Here is a 21223-nt window from a genome sequence, read left to right as displayed (position 1 = left end):
CCCACCAAGTCTCTCTGACTCGACACCGTCATTTGTACATATTGTAAATATACCTTTTCTTTAATACACTTATTATTCCGTTATCTTGTTGTTTGCGTCTTCATTGTATTTCCTTACTTATTATTGTTCAACCTTGCAACCACAACAGCGACAAATATCGAAAAAAAATGAGCGAAAACTTTAATTCCTTTACCTTCAATGGATTATTTTTCTTCGAAGAGGAGGCGCTTTTTTGGACAGATATTTTTGAATTCCATCCATTATTTCCGATTGAGTGGCCTTAATTTTGACATTAGTCAGGTTCGATTTTGCGATGGACGCAACAGGAAAAACGTCACCTTTGCTCCTTTGCGGTTCCTGTAGTAGCCTGTCTGCCATCTACACTTTTTTTTTTGGCTCAACACACACTTGCAAACACCCGGCCATAGCGGGCACTCAGGATAGTATATTGACAAATTCGAAATCTGCATCAATCAAAATATCATATGATTGTGAAAACTATCTAATCTATGTGTCCGTCTGTATGCCTCCATTTTTTCAAAGTGCAATTGGTTTGAATTGCAATATCACCGAGTGATGGGATGTTTACTAAATTATAGTTTTGGGCACGTTTAGTACAACAGCTACTAAAGTTGCATGATTGATAAATATAGAAACAGATGTTGACTGTATGTGATTTGTACGCATGTGCAAATGTATACAATTATATATTTTGTAGTTAGTTCATTTTAAAACATCTGATCTATCTACGATAACTGTAACGAAAACGACTATTGCTGCAGCGCTACATGTTTTTGGTCCAAATCAAGCTAATAGCACCCAACTATTATTATCATTTTTTTTATTTTTAAATCAGTATTATATATTGAGCAAAATATAATATATATTAGTGGATAGAATGTTCATTCTCTACCATTAAATACAATATCTGCATAGTGTAAAACAGCATATTTTAGATTGGTTGTTTGGTTGGCTGCTTGTTTGTTTTTATCTTACGGAATATCAACACTTTTCGGGTAATTTAATGCAGACTCCGGTGATTTTGAAGATTTTTTTTAATATAATATATTTGATTTTTGCGAGTCGGTTTCTATTTAACCCATAGTTGGGACCCTAACAGTTGCTACCACTCCGGGTCAGAGTGGGCATGTGAGCAATGACAATTAAAGGGTGGTTCCACACTCCACAGAGCCAGCAAGCTGGAGTCTCACCATCTGATATAGTTTAAGTTTATATCCAGGACCAAGCACATTTTAGAGTATTTTTCGAGTAGGGCAACACGGTTGACAAGTTAGTTTGTATGCATATTGTTTTTGCTACTTCAAACAATACAATGGTTTGTATTGTTTGAACTGACATATAAAATAGCATGTTGGTTTCGTATAATTAGATTATGCCGAATTTGTGATTGGGCATTGTTTCTATTTACAATGCCTTCCCACGGGACAGAGTTAGACACCAGGGTCGTTTTTTTTATTAATCTGGAGAAAAGGCATAAAAATAAAAATGGACTCAATCGTGGAGGATTTTTCCTCCACTGAAAGAACAAGAAATAGAAGTGCAGCATCTGAAGAACAGGAGGATTGTGACATTTTTGCTTTTAATAAACATCCATATTTCATCATATTAAGCACTGTGCACCTACCGTATTCTAATATACTTTATCCCCTTCACTTAATCGTAACAGAAACCAATACAAATCTACAGATTGATTAGCTTCGTTGTCTCCGATGAAAAGTGACATTTATTTGTAATTTTATTTAAATCCAATTGTATTTATCGCACGTATACCATAAACTTTATTGGCATTAAAATATCATAGCACATGCCCATACACACTTTCATGTATTATCTTTTGCGGCCACGAGATGAGAAATTTAAAATTAAAATATTTTTTGCGTTAGCATCAAACTATTTTCCATTAAAAAATGAGGGATTTTTTATCAAACAAGAGGATATGCCATCTACTCAACGAAATGCATCGATTAATGTGAAAAGTCGTGCGACACTTAAAATTGAACATAAATTAAATTGATTGATAAGAAATATAAATTATTTCCTGTGTGTTTTCTTTCGGTTGTTTTGTTGGTGCTAACACAGACTAAGCGATGTCGATGTAAACCACGGTTTTTTATTTATTTATTTCATTTACATTTGTTTACTCAGAGTTAAACACTATCTAGATATCTCACTGCTGATGCAATTCTCTATCTATATAAGAGCCAGGTAGTCCAGGGAATACTGTTGCTATATCTGGGCAGGAGCTGCTAGAAAGGACTTGCCCTGCCTTGATAGAGTTCTTAATAGACTTCGTAGTCTTTTAGGAGATATCCTTTTTTCTTCCGTACAACTTCTATCTCACAGAAGAGATGTTGCGAGTTTGTCTCTGCTGTATCGTAATTTTAATGGAAAGTGTTCGACTTAGTGTTAGTCTATGCCCCCACTCGTCAAACTTTCACAAGAAACGCCCGTCTAGCAGAAAACACTATCAATAATTCCCCCCTACTCGTTATCTGAGCCTAAACCTAAATGTAGATTCCATGAATAAGCTTCTTACTTAGAACTCCACGCCTGTGGAATTGTCTTCCGTTTTCCTGCTTTCCAGCTGACTACAATATTGTTGTCTTCAAGTCTAACGTAAACAAGTTCTTGGTGAGCCGTCCCACTTGTTAACACGTTTACCGATTTTCCATTACTAACGATTACTGTTATCCAATTTCTGCTGTACATTTTTAACACTCATCCTCTAGTGGTGTCTTGGCTTTGATAATGTGTATGCTTATGTAAAAAAATGACAATATAAATACGAAAAAAAAAAGCGAGTATTAAGAATTATAGTCGAGAATTATTCTCCGAAACTATAACTTTTTAAAATGAAAGAACAAAACTATGATTTCGAACGTATAAGACAAATAGGGAGTTATAAACAAATATATGGACTTTAAGTATGGCGGCGGTATTTGGGTAGGTGTCCAACACCAGAATTTATGAGAGCTGTTAATTCAAAGTGTTCCTATTCATGAAGCGCAGTATTTTAGTAAGAGAAGCATGGGATCGTGTACTTATCATTTGCTGATTCTTGGGGAGGGGGTGCGAAGCTGAGCTTCTTCAAAAAGTTTTGGATGTAGTCTAATCCTTTATTTGTAATACTCACTAAATAAAAACGTTTGATTTTAAAATAAGTGTAAACATTAAAAATGATTAAAAAATAAATCGATGTTATATTAACGATGCATTAGCTAATGGTTATCTGGGCTGAATAACTACGCCTTGATTTAGTTCTGAACAACTTTCTTTGTTGAGTACATGTATCCAAAAATAAAAATAAAAGAAGGAAAATACGAACACTTAAAGAATTAAAACACATTATAACCGTATCTATAATCTGATATATTTTTGCTCATTTAAATATGCATATATATATATATATATATATATATATATATTATAATTCGTTTTCGAATGACTTTCGCGCTATATAGGAAATAAGTTTTTATAATGTTGCTAACATATCCTAAATACACATACTGCACTTTAAGTCAAAATATTCCAATGGAAATATTTACGAAATAGTCAAAAACTCTTAGTGTTTTTGCGGATCGGGAGCTATGCATTTAACGTGCTTGTAGACTAGTTTTGAATCGGTATGTTTATCTTTTAAATGTTTACATCAAATTATTTCCTGACTTATCCGCAAGGATTTCAATAAAAAAAATTAAAAATTTAAAACGGTTATTTTTCTATAGAATATTGTTAATATAACTCTAAAATATTAATTGTTTCGTATAGATAAATGCAAGAAAACATTAAACACATGTGTGTATTAGATGAAAAAGCTAATTTTTATTCCGTTTTCGTTCATATTTATTGCACATATCGTGATTTTCTAGCAATATGCCTGAATAAAAGTAATTATTAACTGGCGATATATATACAATATAGGCTGAAACCTAACGTAAAAGGATTAATGGCGACGTACTTAACGCAGGTTTGTTCTTGGTGACATAAGAAAAGGTAGGATTAAACAGTAGCATACAATTAAACACGGCTTTGGATCATTAAGTAACAAATACGTTAGGATGCGCCTGTTATCCGAAATACAAGTAAACATTGTTTAAAAATAAACGTAACAAGCACATGTTTTAAAGACCTCGCAACAGTGATTGCCTTAAGAAAGAGTCGATCGGTTTTATATATAAGGATGTAGTTTTAAATTAATAATGATTAATTAAAAGGAGTGGAACTTTACTACAATATATTATAGAGATTTAGCCATTGATACATCAGAGTTTCAGCGTATATTATTATCCGTGTGCTAGGTCGCTGCAAATATATTCGAATTCAAACCGCCCATAATAATTACGATGAATATGTATGTATGTATGTATGTATGTATGTATCTATATATTTTCCACTCTCTATATATATACATATATATATATATATATATATATATATATATATATGTATATATACATATATATACATATATATATATATATATATATATATATATATATATACCCACATATATATATATATATATATATATATATCACTAGCAAAATATCTAGCTAATTTTAATATTCTTTTTAACACCCATTTTGATTAATTCCCAATTATTTGCGTTAAAAGTGTATAGTAAACACTAACCAATTTCTATAAATAATTATGTCTGTGCACATCGGCATACTTGTTCATAAAAATTGTCTTTGCAAACTCCATTGTCAGTTCTTAGTCTACAAACACTTATCTTCATATATATATACATACATATATATATATATATATATATATATATATATATATATATATATATATATATATATATATATACTTTATACTCAGATTTTTACCGGGAAAATCTGGTACAAATCTTTGACACTTTAAAATCAATAAAATTTACCAAGTGATTATCGAACGGTGGCTTTAACAATATGCATGCGTAACATGGTTGACAGGGCTTAATTTTTTTATTTTTATTTATTTGCCTGGTAGAATGCATATATTCGTAGGTCAGTAATTAAGGCAAACATTAAAAGTAAATCGTAAGCACACAGTTTGGATTCGATCCTCGGTGGTGGTGCATGACACATTTAAAAAAAAAACACTTTTTAAATAATTACAATAGACTTGGTGCAATATAATATAATAATAAATACAAAATCTACATTAATCAATACATTATATCGAAGGCGTATTTTCCGACTGGGTAATGCCGGGTTGCCTTCTGGTAGGTTTATATATATATATATATATATATATATATATATATATATATATATATATATATATATATATATAAAGTAAAAATATATAAATGTTGAAACCATTAAATTCCAATGAGGTTGATACTGCTCAATAAAAAACGAGTATAATTTTTTTTCAATTTAGATGAATAGCATTATCTAGTTGCTACAATAAATCGACAGTTCTACTCTGAAAAAATAATTAGGAGAAAATAAAATACCAGAGTTTCTCTAGGCAAATGCTTTTTTTTTTCATTTTCATTTTACAGAGAACTTATTGTCGCGTGATCATGCCCTTTAAACTGTAAAAATAGACCCATTGTTGAGACCTATAGTAGGATTTTTACACATGTATATATTTGCGTATCCTTTTTTTCTTTTATTAATATTATTGGAATCTTTTCTTTTTACCTTGTACACATTTTTGTGAATTATTCCATGGATTTCGGCTTTTGGATTATTATGGACCATCTTTTTCCAATTATGGGATTTCCTTGGATTTTACTTGTACATATGGAATTTTTTTTTTAACTTTCTTGAAGTTTTACATTTGGATTTTACCGTCACTGGATTATTTATCTTCCACCAGACTATCCATTCATGTGTAATCACCTCTCTCATCACCATATTCCCTCAGCTTCCTTTTTTTGTTGTTTTCAAGTAAGATCTTTGACTTACTTGTTGTTTCATCAAATACTTCTGCATTTTGCTAATTCCTACCCGCTGATGAGAAGGAAAGTATTTCTTCGAAACTCCGCGGATTAAGGACTATCCATTTATCTAGTGTTTCCTTCTCAGACTAAATATGTTTTTAACTCATTTTAATGTGTTTTTTAACATATCTATTAACTGTTTGCTCATATGATAAGCTCTATTTCCTATTTGGTTTTATCGAGATTTTACATCTGGCTGAGATACTTTTATAGATATTAATTATTTAATATTTATAATGTACTTTAATTTTACCATCTTGGATCATTTTGGGTAATTTAATTGTAATTTTTATTTTTATTTTACATATATATATATATATATATATATATACATATATATATATACATATATATATATACATATATATATATATATATATATATATATATATATAAGCTACAAAATACATTTTTGTGATGTATCTTTATCTAGTAAATATGCTAAATAAAATACAGTTAATAAATGGGGTTATATTTAGGATTCAATATTTACCCCAGCAATCAGCTTAGTTTTCTCATCCCTGTGGAAACTGGTTGCATAAGTAACTCTCAAGAGTTAACGCTGTTGCTGCGAAATAAAACAATTTTAATCAACCGACCAATTGATTTAGACCAAACATTGAGATTGTTGTTTTTATAACTCTACGAAAATTAAAAATGCCAAAACAAAAACTACTTCTATTTCTAGAATACAGCCGAAAAACATTTTTTAAGATATTAAGCACTTGGGTCATATGAGCTTTTACTAAGAATTTTTCAAGAATATTATAAAAAGATAATAGCTGAAATGATGTAAGACAACGAAACGTAAAAAAGCAACAAACAGCCTTACAGCTGCAAAACTTCTAATTGATTAACTATATGGATTTAGACAAGCCTGTTCAACAGCAGATATCTTAACTGTAATCTCTGAAATTATATACCATACCCTGGACAAAGCAGGGGAACGTAGAGCGGGAGGCCTAGATATATCTAAGGCTTTCGACATGGTGTGGCACGATTATCTTCTCAAGAAAATCAGACCAGACAGTATCACTGGACGAATATTTAACATAATTAAATATTTGTTAAATAATAGAAGAATACAGGTTATCTTCGACGGTCGTATATCTAAACAGTGTGATATGCGAGTCCATTTGTTTTCCTTTATTATTCTTTATATTCATAAATGACCTCTTTGATATAATTGTCTCTGAGATGGATATATTTGCTGATTATATCACACTCTATAACTGACACGAGAAGAAAAAAAAAACAATGAACACATATCTAAGGAAATGACAGAAACTCTAGAGGTAGACCTCGAAGCTGTAATGGAATGGGGACAAACATGTGTGGTCAACTTCAATGCTGCCAAGAATAAGCTATTCTCCCTCAATATTTACAAGAACCCGCCAATAACACCAATATCTATGGCTAAAGATACATTACCTAAAAGTACTTCTTTAGGACACCTCGGCTTACCTTTCACAAGGAACAAGAGTTGGAGCTGATACATTAAGTACACTGCAACGGCCGCTGTGAGGACTGTAGCCTCTCTCTACCGTGATAGAAAATTACTTACGTCTGAAAGTATTCTGTACCTCTACACATCTTATATTCAGCCATGTATGGAGCATTGTTGTCAAATTAAAGCTGATGCACTTTCTACTAGTCTCTCGCGCCTTGACGGGGTTCAAAAGAAGAGTCGCCAACCCGATATATTCTGTACTGTAATCCAAGCCTCAACCATTGCCCCATCGGTCATATATTGCATACCCTGTCCTGTTCTAGAAGTATTTTCATGGTAAAGTCTCTGATGACCTACAAACCCTGGCACCCCTCGACGTATATACACATAACAAACTCGACAAGCATCAATATCCCACCCCTACACAGTAAAGATCTTTAGATGTCTACTCTATAATGTTCTTCCCCAGAATTGCTGGATTCCATGCTCATGTTTCCCCAACTGTACTGAGATATAGAATTTCAAGTGATATGTGAATAGCTATCTTGTTGCTAGACTTTCTACATATTATGCTCCCAAACACTTACCCATGCATAAGAGTTGCACTGTGCTTAATTCGGGTGAAAATGGAATTGAATAAAAACAAAACATCAATATAAGAATTTCAAACATGGGAATGTTTTTATTCCAAAATTCGGACTGGAATATTAGAAACAAAAGAATAATATTCTGTAAGAAAAACTACCAAACAACCAACAGGAAACTATTTTCGGAAATATCGTGTCCAATGGATGAAATACAATGAAATCTTTGAAAATAAAGAAAGGACCAGAACGGCTGACAGAAATTACTATTACTTTCCATTTTGTTGGACACATTGCTGAGTGACTTGAAAAATTATTAGACGGAAAGAGGGGAAAATAATATTAGTATTAGATCACGCGGCTTTAAGATGACTAGAAATAAATGTCATCCCTATTAAATTTTAAATAAACGTATGTTGAATATTATATATAAATATGAATCTGTTTTAATATTGTACATTTGTTACATATTATGAGTATTTTATGTTTTACATATTATGTTAATCAAATATAATTATCATCACAAAACTGTTCTAACAAATTATTAAATCAAAATTGGTACAAAAATTATGTAACCTTATTTTATATGACGTTATAAAAAGACATGTATATGTTTAGTAGTTTCTATTCATTCATACAAAATACAAAAGCATAAAATATAAACAACAACTTCACTTGTGCTTATTGGTTATGGATAAATAAAACAGGTATGATCTCCGGAGAATGTTTTTCGAAATAAAAATGAATGAAAGAAGAATAAGAAGGGAAATTTATATCAGCCTAAAGCCTATCAATATTCCAATTCCTTTCTGTAGACATATATTTTCGTAGAGAACTTGGATCAACACGAATGGTTGTCTCTGGTAAATTACTGCCTGTCCAAACGGAGAAAGCCGGCACTTACTGTTTATGTCTATGGATGGATTTTACTGATCTTGCAAATCGGTTATGTTTATTGGAGAAATCATAACTTTTACGTAAGCATTATGTAACTATGGTTACAAAGGCTAATATGGCGTTATGAAGACAGAAAAAAGATCTTCCTTATTGCTATTATAAACGTTAATAATTTCAGTTGATTTATCGATAATCAAACACAGGTCTTAATAATTTAGGAGAATGCGTATAAGTAAACGGTACGATATATCTGGGATCAATAGAAACGCGCTTAATCCTATATTCTTATTTATCATTACCGAACACATCATATATATGTAGACACACCCGCATATATATTTATTTATCTGTTCATCTATCTGTTTTCTCTCTTTTTCTTTATATATATATATATATATATATATATATTTATATATATATATATATATATGTGTGTGTGTGTGTGTGTGTGTGAACATATGTTATATTTCCTGTCTAAATTTGTTCATATATTTCAATGTTCGTATCTGTTTAATATTGGCATACTTCATTTATATTTAGCCTTGCCTCAGATATTTACATATTTACTCAGATATAGTATGTCTTATACGATTATATATATATATATATATATATATATATATATATATATATGTATATATATATATATACACATAATCTCTTTTCCTCATCTATAACAAAATGCAATCATAATCATTTCAATTACACGATAATCGAAAGACGTTCATATACTTAATCCAACAATTATACCATCCTTCTTCCGTAATACATGTGTTTAGACCCTCGCCCACCCCTCACACACACAAACACACACATATTCCCGTAAGCCATGGTGAAGGCAACCTTTCTAGGAGAAGCAAATCTCTGATTTAAAAAACCATAAATCGGAAGACCAGTACCCGCATTAAGCTGGTCTGCAGTTTAATTTGTTGCTGGCTATCTTGCTCTTGCTTGTTGCTGGATCTCAACATTTTGAACCGAGAGAGAGACTAAGCTGACGTACAAAGCTAAGACTCTGTAACATCATATTTGTATAGATACTCCCTTAGACATTTGGAATCATGGATTTTAAATGTCTGAGGGAGTGGCACTCGTCTGACAAGACGTTGCAATCATATGTATATATATATATATATATATATATATATATATATATATATATCTACGCGGTTACGATACAAGTAATAAAAAATAAAGTGACCTAACTTTCTCACAAACTTTTGTTTTCTCAGCGCACATATTTATAACAAATTGACAAGGAATAAAACAACACACTTTAACTTAAAACAAAAGGCCCTAGATTTTATATTTTCTACATCGAATCGGCATTTTTATCTTTTTTCCTGCGTCTCTGTCCATGCACGCATAGTTTCTTGTTTTTATTGAGAAAAACAAGATAATAACTACCAACAATCAAGCCATAATTGTGCCAAGAACAGGTTCCAAGAGATGTAATAACTGTCTCAATTTTGAAGAAGTCACGATTTTTGCAGTGAAATATGTCCAGCATTTGGATCAGAATGCCACATATGTTGTAAGGCGAAACACTGGGCGGCATTTTCTTTATCAAACAACTCAATACAAAGATTAAAGTCACGTAGCAATGACCATAAAGTATCATTATCAAAAACTCAACCAAAATATCAAACGAACCAGTACAGGATAAGGCAATCTATCCAAACTGATGCTGTATATAGGAAAAAACATTCATGAATTCGACAAACAATTTGAACTCTAGTTTTCGACAGCATTAACACATTCTTTATTATTGCAACTCATGTATATGCTAACATAAACCATCCAAACAGAAGTGGAGTTCATAGGTTGCGAAAGTGAAAGTTAAAAAACGAAGCTTTACCGACATTAACCATAACCATGAACAACTAGAACATAGACAGGACACACGAAAAATGTATCCTTGGACAATGTGTTGTTGCAATTATCTGATCACATTTTTCTATGTAGTAAGGGAGATGTAGTGATATCATGGGCCTTTGTTCATACGCGCAATAATTTTAACCCCTAGTCGTCTGTATATAGGCAATGTAACTCACTTCACGTTTAGACATGTGTTGATTTACACGTGCCCTTAACCGCTAATATATATACGTATAAATAAACAATTATTTACATTAGGATATATGTTTGCCCCCATTATATAACCACCAAGCATCAGTATTATACAAACGAGTAGTAAAAAGTGAATGATTAAATGACGTTAATACACAGATTAATCGTTATTTTTCAATCATTTCATGCAACGTGATCATGTGACAGATGCTGGTACTCACAAATTAAATATTGTTATTTATCAAAACGTTATTCGGCTATAAGAAGAAAGATTGTAATAGATTGACGGGTTCACGACTATTTATTTGCATAGGCATTAATTGTCACCATATAATATTTTTAAATGTTATGAAAAGAAAAGAAATTAGAACAGCTTGTATAAAGGACAGACATAGTGTCTATTCTGTTCGATGCCAATGTTTTATACTCTATGATCTGAGTGAAAAACGCATTTTTACTCCAATTGAGAAACTATAAAAAAAAAATAACAATTGAAGACATAAAAAACAACGAACGAAAACAACGATGGCGGAAACACTGATAATAGAATAATTCGAAATCACGAAGAAGCAGGAAAATTACACAAAAACATTCGGCGCTAAGTTCTTTTAGCCATTAACACAGTTTCCTTGTTTGTAACGAAATTCGCGGAATGTGTTTTTGCTTTATTTCTCCTTTGAAACCTGTTTGATGCGATAAAATCTTTCAAATTCTTTTAAGCAAATAAAATAATAAGATCGCAGAACAAATTCACTAGACCATAGAACAGAAAAGTGCTAAGGAAAGTTATTTCGTTACTTGTAATCGACACATAAGCGTTTAGTCGTAATTACAGTTTGAAAGTAATAAAACGTAATCTGCTTCTATAAAACGAGTTAATTCATGGTTAACACAATGTAAAATTTAAACAGCAATAAAATATTTCAAAGCTTTATAATTTCGAACGCTTCTTTAAACGAAATTAAAATGTTTACATAAAATAGTAAGCGTTTGAGATTCGCATTCAGTTTTGGATACGAGTTACTAGTTATCTAAGAATAGGTTTCTTTATCTCTCTCTCTCTTTCTTTCTCTCTCTCTTTCTCTCTCCGTACTATGTATCTGACTGTATTTCTTTTCCTTACCTGTTCTCTTCCCATATATATATATATATATATATATATATATATATATATATATATATATATATATATATAGGTATACATATATATGCATATATATATTTATACAAGTATTTATATAGATATAGGTATATATATAACAGTACATCACAGTCGAATACTTACACCGCGAGATTACGTTAAGCTATTGTAAGGAGCTGGATAAAAACGTGACAGGTTCTAAGTGATAGAAAGCAAGTAGATATATAATTGTGAGACATATATATATATATATATATATATATATATATATAATGGTAAAATATAATAAATTGAAATCAGAGCTAAAGCGTTCGCAAATACAAACATGCGCACATACACACACGCTACATACACGCGCATATATATATATATATATATATATATATATATATATATATATATATATATATATATATGAGATGGTTATATATATATAAAATTTAAAAATTAAAATAGACCCATCAATTTGTTAATTTTTTTTTATTAAAAGAGAATTCTTTATTCCATTAATCATTGTGTGATATATAGAAATGAGTTGCGCACCAGCAATTAAATAAAACAGAGTTGACAGTCTTTAATCCACCCCTTTTATATATTCGTAAATATACGTTTCTAGTATTCTTGTTAATCCGACAGTTATTTTTATTTCGGGTGTCATTAACAAAAAAGCTCTGGTCAGTGAAACCTACCACATTTCTCAGGTGTGAATGTCCTGTTTTTTGTACACTAAGAAAAAGAATGGTTCGCTCAGCATAGACAGAATTTAGATCGTTGGTTTGAGAGTGTGTCTGTAAAAAAAAAAAGTCTAATGTTCAGGCGTTACTTAAATACTTTTAAAGACTTTACGATGGTTGCATTTTAACCGAATATCTATGTTTATTGGCAAATATAAGGGAATGAAATGTTTTACGAAACAGCGCTCAGACATCCCACGCGTGGTTTTATCTAAACAAAAAATACACACTATGCAATGTTGACATTCCCAGGGAAAGATGTTTTAAGGGGAATTACCTCCATTAGTCTGGACATATTTTTTGCTAATTTCTAATTAGAGGAATCCATATGTAGTTACATTCATTTCGAGGAAGGCTAATTATATATGGGGCTTCTTTAAGTTTTCCCGGCATGTGACAGCTTTTTGATGTTTCGGTAAACCTACATTGCGTGGGCAGTATGTTTTGCACTTTATTAAATTTTCCACATTTACATGATATCTCATGAACCCAATTTTGTCGGTGTTGGGTTTTTCTAAGATTTGCCATCTCCTCCTGATATGTAGTGTTAATCTTACACATTTTCTCCGTTCGATGCCGGAGGCGTTGGATTTTCCCTTTCTTCACAGGACATGGATAGCGTGAGTTAAATTTTGTTCTGTAAAGGTTGGCTTTCGCTATGCAGATTAGGGTAGGTCGATTTTTCACTTTTTTTAAAAAATCAACTCGCCTAGCCCCAGGAAAGTTGTGTAGTAGTATACGTAATACTCATACAAAAAATTAGATCTCTTACTTGCACTGTTATTTGAGGAAATAACATTAAAGATCATCTACATAAACAAATTGAAAAATCTTTGTTTTTTTATATATTTTACCTATAAATTGGCTAGAAAAATTATTATTTTCAATATTTAAACCCAAAAATGTAATTTTGTTGCATTAAAATAAAATGAATAAGGTAAAACAGATAAAAGATAACTAGAATTAAAAAATTTACCCCCACCCATTAGCACTGACAGCTCCAACATTCGTTTTTTTTCACTTCCTCTATGAAATTGGAAGTGATAACATTTTAAAATATTGAAAGAACAGATAATTGTTTTTGTTATAAAAAAGAGACAATTATGTGAATCCTCTTGATTAACATATTGCATCAAATTGCTGTATGTAAGATCCCTTAGAAGCGAATGCAGGCCTCATTTGCCGACACAACACCTTTGCAATTATATGCTTGTGTCTGGCTTCAAACCCATACACTGATTCAGAAGCTTCGGTTGTCAATTTTACTGCTCTTTCAACACTTTGTGAGTGTGAGGGTAAATCTGCAACTTCAACTTAATTCCATTCATCAGTGAATTCAAAAGTTCATCCTCAGAAAATGTTTCTGTAAATGTCGGTTCACAAACTCCACTCTGTGAAAGATCAATTAATTCAGACCAATGATGATTGGCATTAAAGTTGATTTGTGTTATTTTTTTTTAATCTTTTTTTGGCCGGCTCCTCTTTTCTTAAAAGATAGAAAAATTACTTTATTGAGCTAACTTAAAATTGTAAGCTTATCTATTTTGATGTTTATAATGAAATGCAAACATAAATTTAAAATGACTTGATAAATCGACAAGAACAATTTAATTAATATCATATGTATGATTTGTTACTAACCTAATTGACAAACTTTTTTTTATTGCTTCTTCGCTCACTTCTAGCTCATCTGATTTTACCATAGCATACAATAGGAAGCAAAGCAAAAGCATTATGCTGTAAAATTTTTAATGTAATATGCTGAATTTCAGGTGGCTGTTTTTTATCCTATTGATCATATTGAAAATATACAGTTGCTGGTTATGGAACTTATTATCTCGTTTTATTTCAAACCAGCTAACTGCATATACTTCAACTATAAATTTAATAAGGCTGTGGAGTTTGTCAGACATTTCTTGAGGATAGGCCCCTCGTGTCTATAAACACATTAGTCTGATGGCCAAAGTTAACCATCTTACCTGATGTATAGGCCCAATTTTCCAAGCAGCAAATTTAGGATCAACTTTTCCTCTAGAAATGCCAAGTGCATATTCGAATAAAAGTCTCTGGTCAGAGGTTAGTTCATCTATTTTGTCAGCCGTAAAACAAATATCCAGAGGACAACCAACCGGTGTAAATATTACTTGGGGTAAATGATTATAATCATTACTACATAATTTACCTAGATGACCAGCGAAAGTTGTCGGGCTTTTTGTGATTCCATCTATATGTTTAAAAAGAGTTCTAAATGGAAGTTCATTTTGTTGTAAAGAACAACCTATGGTGTGTAACTTTGTCTGTAGTTTTTTTCTCAACAAGTGTTACAAGTCCAGCCTCACAACCTGTATTTGTATTCGTGTTGTCTACTAAAATAGCTTTAATTGTAGATTCACTGTTGTATTTTTTCAAAACAGCAACGACTTCCTCTGCAAGAACATTACTGTTTGCACCAATATTAGGAATAACTCTGTGAGTTAGGTATTCACTTTTGTGTTGCATCTCTGTTGTGAAGGTCAAATGGCGTTCTGGTCCCTTTGCTTTTTTAAATATTTTCTCTCCATTTTGCCCCAAAATCTCTTTATACAACAATGCATTTTTATCATTTCTCCCATCAACCCCAGTACAAACAAGGTTATCAACTATTTCACCGTGTCTTTCATGGGCATTTTCTTTTATTCTTTCCTTTTGTCTATCTATTTTACATTTATCAATGATAATATCTTTTATATCGACATTAGATTTGAGAAGGCCCATGGCCTCTTAATCTAAAATCAACGCATTAGCAAGGCTGGCTCCAAGGTTGGAAGAAATATCACCCCTGATTAATTCCATAGTATATCGAGGGATTTTGATAAGACTGTAACGGCCTGTGGGATATCTCTCTTGCTCAAAGTATTCAACTTCTGTTGAATCACTATTAGGACTGGAGTGGGAATGAACAGCATCCTCATCATTAGATGATGAACATAATCTCTTTTGTTGTTCTAATCTTTCTGTTTTCTTTTTACATCTTTTTTTATGTCAGCTTTGTCTATTGGACCATTTTTAGCTCTCTGATCTTTTAAATATTCCCTCTCTTCCACTGGAACCTGAAATATAAAATGTTATATTTTGTACAAAAACCTTAATATCCAAATATTATTTCATATGAAAATGGTAATTGCTTTTACAAGTGTTTAAACATTAAATGCAAGCATGGAAATCAATTTAATTTAAATTTTACATGACTTTGTTAATCAAACATACTTAATAAAAATAAAACAGAAAATAATCTTACCTTCTTTTCCAAAGGGCAGGTACAAAGTATGTACTTAGTCTGGCAATGTTCCTTGTTGCACTTAACATTTTTGTCATCACAGCTTAAAATGGGTAGTTTGCATGTACAAGAAGCAATGTACAAACAGCGTATCTAGCTTTTCCTGGAAAAATTTTTCTTCGAATGCTGATAAAGATTTTCTATTTATCTGTTTTGCTTTCTGGAAACATAAGATCTTCACTTTATTCACAATAAACTTTTCATTTATTAGAGGTAAACAAGGGTTAACGGCATTCCAAATGCCAATTATGTCTTTTGCTATTATTTTAGAAATTAAGTCTGGATATGTATTTAAAAGGAAATAGCTGTATTGGATGACTTGCCGAAAAATGGGTGGTTCTGTTTTATCTAATGGGGCAGGTGGACCTGAAAATTTTCTTGCATCTTTACTGCAAGTACAAATTGTTGTGCGTCTTCTTACAACCATTTTTATTGAAATATCTTAACAGAAAATATATTGTAGTAGAATATCAGACATTATACACATTTACTGAATATTACGAAATTAAAATTGAACATAATGAAGTAACATAAAATCCAACCATCTTATTTATTTTTATGCGATTTATTTGGTAAATGGTGAGAAAATAGTAAAATAAATAAATTTATTTATTTAAAATAATTAAGTATTTTTAGTAATGAAAACTACATTTTCTTAAAATATACAGAATAAATCTATAAAATGTTTACAATAAATGAGAAACAATAAATTTTAACTAAATATTTACAGCCTCTAATTTTACTTACCACGAGGTTAAACTTAGACAAGGTCAGTTTTTCATATAGGAAAAAGCTGAAACACCATTGGAGAAAAAAAATAAAATTGCCTTAGTCTAGAAGGATTTCCTTTTCATTGACTAAAGTCAGAACTTTGAATTTTAAACAATGAAAAACAACTTTTAAATAAAAAAATTACAACCTCTTTTTTTTAGTAATTTAGTCAGCAATATTAACTTATAATAAAATTACATTGTGTCACATATAGGGAATAATTTCGTGGTGGAGGTGCCTACTTTCGGTTTGTCTTCCCACGAGGTTAAACATTGAAAATATACGGAAAAAAATTAAAACAGAAATATTTAAAAATTTTCTTTAAAATAATTAAGTCTATATAAATTTTTAAAAATACATGTAATTAGAATGTTGTGCAACTTATATATAAACAGAAAACTGAATGAATCCACGTGGAAATTCACTGTGAATGTAAACAACAATTATTAATGAAAAAAGTGTCTTTATTTATTTACGTTTTCAGTTAAATGCCTTGAAAACCAAACGAAAACTCTCTCTATTTTTACTTGAAAAAACTTACAAGTTTTTATTAAATATGCATATAAAAATATTAATTTAAAAATGAAATGTATTGAAAGGTTTTACACGTGTTTGAACGGCAATATTTAGACGTAATATAAATATAAACAATATCAAAGGGAGATAATTCCGTATCGCGACAATTTCACCGTTTTTTTAAATTGGAATTTGTATTTTAAAATATATATTTTATAGTATATCATTTTTTTTATTAACTATTATTCTATTTTTAGAAGACGAGCATGAATATTTCTTATAAAAATATAGTTTTACATCTAAATATTGCATTTATTTGTTTTAATGCCTAGTCTTAATTTTACCGGCTGACATCGTTTGATAACACCGTTATCGTAGTAGAATCGAAAATTATTTTCTGATTTAAAGTCATTTCCTCAAATATAAACACAAATTAAGGGAAAAAGATATCATGAGGTCATGTTTTTCTGGTAAATTGCAACTTTCCCAACCTTCGGCCTGTTACCATTCCAAAATCGACCTACCTTAATGCAGATGTCAAGACACTCTGAGCTGTGAAGGTCTCAGAGTAGAATAGGTTGTCATGTTCCTTTTGAATAGTAAACTGCATGGATAGGTTGATTGAGTTCATATGTTCCAGTAGTACATTGACCTTCTCCTGGTGAACTCAGAGAATGAAAGTATCATCAAGATTGTTGAATTTTGTGGGGGTAATTGCTCGAGTAAAAAAATATACAACAATATAAACGTCCATATCTCATCTACAAAATTCAGAATTGAACTATAAATATTTATAAATATATGAAGAAAACAATTTACGAATATATGTTCATTAACGTTTATTCTTTATTTCTAAACGGACGTTGTATCGTTGGTTTTATTTTTTTTTTTTCAAATAAATCATAGTAAGGAAGGCTTCAATTAAAGACGAAAACTTAATGGGCATATAATTTTTGTTAATATATTTTTCATTTATCATACTAAAAATATCTTATATAATTTTATCATATATATATACATATATAAATATATGTATATATATATAAATATATTAATATATATATAAATATGTATCTCTCTCTCTCTCTCTCTATATATATATATATATATATATATATATATATATATCCGACAAAATTAGATACACGTTCATACAGTAATAATTTTTCTTCCTCTCACGTGAAAGATTAAACGCAACACCAAGTCTTATAATTTTAGTTCAGATCTTCTGACCTTGATTAAAAGTTATACCATCGCTTTATGTTGACCAATTTTTACTGTCATAGAACAATGATTAATCTCGTTTGAACGCAGTTTCATAATTATATATATATACACATGCATAACTATATATATATATATATATATATACGTACATGCATATATATATACATATTTATGTAAATATATATATATATATATATGCATATATACACACATAAACACACACATATATATACACATGCATATATATATACGTACATGCATATATGTATACATATGTATGTAAATATATATATGCATATATACACACATAAACACACACATATATATACACATGCATATATATATATACGTACATGCATATATATGTACATATGTATACAATATATAGGCACACACACACACACACATATATATATATATATATATATATATATATATATATATATATATATATATATATATATATATGTATATGATTCTTTCGGACATAATGGTTTAATATATTACTTGTTACTCACAGAGATACTTTCCTATACCAGAATGTACTTTTCTATTATCCTTTATGTTTAAGGTTTAAAGCCAAACAAGAATAGTCATCTTATAATTGTTTACACTATAATAAGTCAATTTGTACCATATACCCAATTATACATTAATACGTGGGCAGGTAGATATAGGTATATACATATACACACCTTTATATATATATATATATATATATATATATATATATATATATATATATAACTACTTCATGTACTCACATAAATTAATATACGAAAGTATTGATTTATGCGTAAACTTTAAAAGTATTTACTTCAGAAGTGCTCTATACGTATGGTGGATATCTAGTAAGTGATTTATGAAATATATATGGCGACTAAGCTACACTGAATATTCGGCGTTTAATCCAGTCTAGGATTCGCCAGGCTTATGCGCGAATTCTGTGGTTGTTTATCGTTTTAAAACAGATCCTTTCTTCGATAAAATTCATGCCCATTAGCTGATAGGAAGGGGCGCGGTGCATATTAGAAAGCTTATTGGCTAACTAAAATCCTCAACAGAAGAGGACCATATAAAAACGATAAACAACCACAGAATTCGCGCATTAGCCTGCCGAATCCTAGAGTGGATGAAACGCCGAATATTCAGTGTAGCTTAATCGCCATATATATTTTATAAATTACTATATATATATATATATATATATATATATATATATGAGAGAGAGAGAGAGAGAGAGAGAGAGAGGAAAAATCAAGATTATGTTTCTGTAGGGTAATCCAGTAGTACTTTTGTAGTTTATCGGAAGGAATCTAGAATTTTTTTGGAACACTTCGATGCGTCAAATTAGTTTGCATCATATAGTGGATAAAAGGCTGCCCATAAGAAATTTGTATGTGGAATCTGTTGTTGGAAACCTACTGCAAAAGGGGGAAAACTGTGCCTGTTTTTATATGCAAACACACACGCCCCTCTGAACACACACACACACACACACACACATACACATATATATATATATATATATATATATATATATATATATATATATATGATTTTCAGAATATGAGAAATTATATATCTTATAATGTTGGACGTGTTAGATCTATATAACATAAAATATCTTACCGCAGGGAGTCTACTTGTTATATCGTGGGATGTTGCAACTCATGAGGAAAGAACATTACACTTATAAACAAATAAGTAAAACACACGCAACTAAAAATGAAGTATAATTGATGAAAGTTAGAATTCCAAGTATGGTAACACTAACGAACGGGGATGATGTTCATCTCGCCATTTTTAAAACTATTCTGTTTTCATTCACCTCTGTAAACTTCGGTCGTTAATCTCGCGAGAAGTCGCATGAAATGAAGGTTTAGGATTACGGAAAAACGGAGTCGACTTTGCCCAAATAGTTACTCCACTTTGAATTATATTTTTGTTTCATCCCAAAGTATCCCCTTTAAATTTTGTCGTTGGTACGACTTATGTTTGGGATCCACCTGCAAAATCTCTTTTGGAAATGGGTGCGAGATGACTTCCGGTTGTTAGGCTCTTGCACTCAAGTCTCAGTGTTCTGATAAGCTTCTGGTGTTTGTTGTGGTAAGTTGAATGTGTCCAACAAGATGTTTATTAGAATAGAGTGATCTGGTATTCTGTCTGGGAGATGTGATTGTCGCAGTTGGTTGGAGTATCGAACCCAACTTTAATTTGTAACATTTAACTCGTACGTTACATTTCTGATTCGTCGTACAATGTAGCCTTGGATCCATGAAGGCTTGATTTTCCGGTACTCTTTTTTAATGATTTGTTGACCTGAAAAGAATGCTCTTTGGAGTGAACCACGGTGTCGTTTGTACTGCCGTTCCATTTTTGTGTTCCTCCTATACGGAACTATGTGTTTTGGGGCGTAGGACATCGATATGTAAGCGGATTATCAGATTAATAAAGCATTCGGCTGGTGAACTACTGTTGGTTGTATTAAGGTTTTGTGTTGCCCTATAGCTTGTCAAGAAGGTTTCAAGTATCTCTAATGTTGACCCTTCTCC

This window comes from Euprymna scolopes, chromosome 4 (genome assembly GCF_053919585.1).
Source record: "Euprymna scolopes isolate OS-2025 chromosome 4, ASM5391958v1, whole genome shotgun sequence".
Taxonomy (NCBI): Eukaryota; Metazoa; Mollusca; class Cephalopoda; order Sepiida; family Sepiolidae; genus Euprymna; species Euprymna scolopes.
Note: the sequence above shows the minus strand (reverse complement) of the source record.